At 35.9% G+C, this 4,652-nt stretch overlaps 1 pseudogene; it reads right to left on the bottom strand.

The window, feature by feature from the left end:
- Positions 1-2,072: 2,072 nt before the first annotated feature.
- LOC114675406 (small nucleolar RNA U13) lies at positions 2,073-2,184 on the bottom strand (annotated as a pseudogene).
- Positions 2,185-4,652: the final 2,468 nt, after the last annotated feature.

The raw sequence follows: 4,652 nt of genomic DNA, 5'->3' as shown, positions 1-4,652 counted from the left end.
GTCTAACTATTTTAGTTCTGGACTGTCTTACAGATTTTTTTTTTTCCCCCAGAAAGAGATTGAGAACCCTTAAATAAAAATGTTAGTTGCTTAAGTACAATTCTTCATACCATAAGCCTTAGTCTCTCCCTTCAGGAACAATCTATATGGTTTATCAGCTCAGGGCAGCTTTCCTCCTCTCCCAGCATGTTACTTTCATCTTCTTGTTGCGATTTTTCTCTAACTGGCTTTCATTGTCTTTTTTTATGAAACTAAAAACATCCTGCAGTTCCTTTGAACCCACTCCATGACAGGGGAGAGCTCTGTAGCTTGGCAGGGGAACAGTTAAGCAGAGCAGAGAAACAATGCCACTATCAAATATCGCCCAAGGTCCCATTAATAAGGGTTGTTCTCCAGACCAGACAGGACCAAAGGGCAGGGTTGTATTTATGTTATTTCTGCTCCCTTAACTTCTCTATCAGTTTGATGCCATGGAAATAATCGAGGAAGACCTGAAAACCAGGTGCTCTGGCTTTGTGTGACTTTGAACAGTGGCAAGGTCTCTGGAGTTTTTTCCCTCTTATTGATAAGAGAATGAGTCAGGAGCGGTTCAAGATCCTCTTCTAGCACCAACAGTCATCTGTATGGAAGAAACCAGCATTTTTACCTCTACTTTTGACTTATCAGTGGGGTTGACCTGCAATTTATGAATATGGCAAATGGGAATATGGGGAAAATCATATGAAAGAATAGTCTATTCTTTTAGAGATGATCTTTCAGCCTGAATCAGGAGAATAATGTCATTTCTTTTTCCATTACTTTCTGAGGAAGGAAAATATGTTCACTCTTGTAACTCCAGTGCCTAAAACAGTGCTTGGACATAGCGTGTGTTCAACAAATATTACCTGAATTAATGAATTAATAAAATAAACTTAAATATCCAAGAAATCCAATATTTCTTAAATTTCAAAACTGTAATTAATACTTGAAAATCTTTGTGTTTTTATCCATGTGCTAAGTACATGTCTGTGATACTCCATCATCCCCATACCCACCCTCCAATTGAGTTTCCATAGGACCTGAGGTCTCTTTGGCAATTCAGATCTTGCTAGAATTTAAGGCTGTGTTAGTTAACAAAAATACAATAACTTGAAACATGAGGAAAAGCCTCATCAGAGATATGAACAGACAATGCACAGGAAAAGAAGTGAGAATTACACTTAACCCTGGGAAAAGATGCTCAATATCATTCACTTATAAGTGTAAATTGAAGCTACACTAAGATACCATTTCCCACCAGTAAGATTGGCAAAAATCCAACATTTGGACAACATACTTTATTGGTGAGGCTAAGGTGAAACAAACACTCTTGTACATTGCTGGTAGGAATAAAAAATGGCATCATCACGATGGAGGGGAATGGGGGAAATTTAGCAATATTATATGCGCATCTACCATTTGACTCAGCAATCATACTGAAATTTATCTTTTAAAAATCTAGATTTTAGAACACTATCCCAAAGCCACAATAGCAAAAATATGACACTGTGTATGTATAAGGTACTGTTACAACATTATTTGTAATAATGAAAGACTGGCGACAATCAGAATCGATAGCACAATAGTTAAATAAACAATGCTTCAGGCACAAAATGATACACTGCAGTGTAAAATGGGGATTATCTCTATACAGTAAGTGATCTCTAGGGTATATTGTTAAATGAAAAAAGCAAAGTGAAGAAAAATATGTGTAGTAAGCTACCATTTACATATGAAAGAAAGAGTAGAACCTATCTACCTATCTCTGTAGGTATGCATTTGCTTACATTATAAAAACCAATAAGGGAATAAAAAATATTTTTAAATAGCTGTATAGAAGATGAGAGGGAGGAATATATTTTATCTTTGAATATTCCAAATATTTGTCCCTTTAGAAACATAAATTTTTTTAAATTATAAAACAAAATTAAATAGAAACATAATCCCCCAAAGCAAAAATAAAATAAGTGATTGTATTTGTGTAGCCAGTAAACACCATTATGAAACAAAGAGAAATGAACTCAAATGACTTTATTTTATTTTATATTTTTTCATGTCAGATGGGTAATGTGGCCATGCTGTAACAAGGTTCAAGGGGGCACATCTCACACGTGCACATGCGAACTCAATCATCACACTTAAGTTACAAAAGCAACCTCAAATGATTTTTTTTTTTTAATTTTTGAGACTATGTCTCTGATCTTGGGTCACTGCAGACTCCCCCTTCTGGGCTCAAGCAATCCTTCCACCTCGACCTTCCAAATAGCTCAAACCACAGGTACGTGCCACCACGCTCAGCTAAATTTTTAACTTTTTGTAGACACAATGTCTCACTATATTGCCCAGGCTGGTCTCAAACTCCTGGTCTCAAATGATCTTCCTGCCTTGGCCTCCCGAAGTACTTGGATTACAGGAATGAGCCACCATGCCCAGCCTTCAAATGACTTTAAAACAGCAATTTGGCCATATATTCCCATTGAGATCAAGCCTAAGGACAAAAAGAACAAAAAACACAAAAACAAAACCTTGAACTGTTCTCAGTAGTCATATTGTTGGTGGTAGAGTTGGTATTGCTATTTTAAGACTGCCGTGTTGTAGGTTAAAGAAAAGTGATTATTTGGTTTCATTGAGAACTATATATTTTTGGTGTGGTGGAAAGGAGATACAGATTGGTGAGTTTAAGTCAGAACCTGTAGACCTGTATTTCATTTGGAATATCTATATAAAATCATGACGTGTTTGATCTTAAAAACATATTTTCTAGTTCTGCCTACTGAAGAAACCCAGACAGAGTTTCTGACTGTAGTCAGGGATCCCCAAGACCAAACTCAGGTTCAGTGATTCTCTAGAAAAACTGGCAGAACTCAGCAGATCTGTTGTACTCATGGTTACAGTCCATTACAATGAAAAGATACAGATTAAAATCAGCAATGGAAAAAGGCACATAGGGTAGATTGCAAGAAAGACAACATACAAGCTTCAATTTTTCCCATCCCAGTGGAGTCATATGGACAGCCTTAATTTTTCCCAGCAATGATGTGTAGCAGCACAAACAAGGTAGTGCCAACTACAGAAGACTTTTTTTTTTTTTTTTAAATCTGGGGTTAGTAATGTGGGCATGAATTTCCAAAGGTCAACAAATACTGCATGGCCCAAGGCATCTATCAAAAATCACATTAATAGCATAGACTGCCCGGTATGGCCCAAGGTCCTGTAGAAACAGACATTCTTATCAGGAAAGATATCCCAAGGCCTTTGAAGTTATCTCCCAGGAGTTGGTCAAGGGCCAAACTTTTTTGGGAATGTACAGGGTTTGGGCAACCCATGCTTGCTGAGTTAATCCTTTGCTGCAAACTGACAGCAAGGCACCACTAGTACACAGATTGTGGTAAATACCATTGCTGACAAACAAAAATAGGTCTTTTTGGAGAAATGGCTGAATCCAGGTCTAAGGAAGGAAATGTACAAGGTGAGCCTACAATATATTCAACTCAAACAACTCAACAGGAAAAAAACAAATAACTTCATTAAGTTATTTGTGAGCAAAGGATGTGAATAGACATTTCCCAAAAGAAAACATACAAATAGCCAACAGGTACATGAAGAAAATGTCCAACATTACTAACAATCAGAGAAGTATAGATCAAAACCACAATAAGTTATCATTGTACCCCAGTTAGAATGGCTATTAAAAAGGAATAGTATCAGAGAATAAGGAAGTTATCAAAGATTATTAGAATTGTGTCACTAGGACTCAGACGTCAATCTAAATAAGTTTCTACTGGCCAAAGGACAGGATAACTTGAGCAATGATAATAAAGATAATTATTACAGTAAAAACTTTAAAAACCACATATCCATTTTTATAATGATACTAAAATAACCACAACAACTCATTGGTCCCCTTTGGAAGATGCTAGGAATAACCCACATTATTAATTTAAAAATGGGTAAATAAAATATTTGTCCTCTCTTTCTTAAATGATTAGAAAAACCAGATATTTGATATGGTGTGGAGGTAGAGGGGCTTCTCTTTGCAAAAGCATTTCCACTGAAAAGAAAAAGAAAAAGAATGGGATAGAATTATAGTATCGTTACGTTTCAAAATCTACTGAAGTAGTGGATTTGGGCAATGATCATCACCCCCAAAAAAGAAAACAACAGAGACTGTCCCTCCTATTAGAAGTACAAACACCACCTGTGAAGGCCTGAGGTGGGGGAAAAATGTGACCAAGTATGTAAATGTAATTGCCAGTTCATAAGTGATACAGGCCAGAGGAAAACATATTAAATGATCTATTAGGGCAGCTAGCAGTCAGCAAAATCCAGACTATGGGAAACTACAGTATAACTATGGAAAACTACAGAGCTTGTTTTATCACAAAAATTTTTAAGTTTGCAGAAAATAAAGGGGGAACCTACAGAATAAAAAAGACATATCAATAAATTAGAATATATGATACTTATTTGCATCTCAATCCAAACTATCAAAGTGTAAAACAAAAAGCAAAACCAAAATCATTTCTAAGACAAGTGAGAAAATGTGAAGACTGACTACTGAATAATATTCAGGCATTATTATAAATTGATTTTAGGTGTGTACTGAGATTGCCTGATTTTTTTGGGTTTGTTTT

Source organism: Macaca mulatta, chromosome 1, assembly GCF_049350105.2.
Source record: "Macaca mulatta isolate MMU2019108-1 chromosome 1, T2T-MMU8v2.0, whole genome shotgun sequence".
Taxonomy (NCBI): Eukaryota; Metazoa; Chordata; class Mammalia; order Primates; family Cercopithecidae; genus Macaca; species Macaca mulatta.
This window is presented reverse-complemented; position numbering and strand designations above follow the sequence as displayed.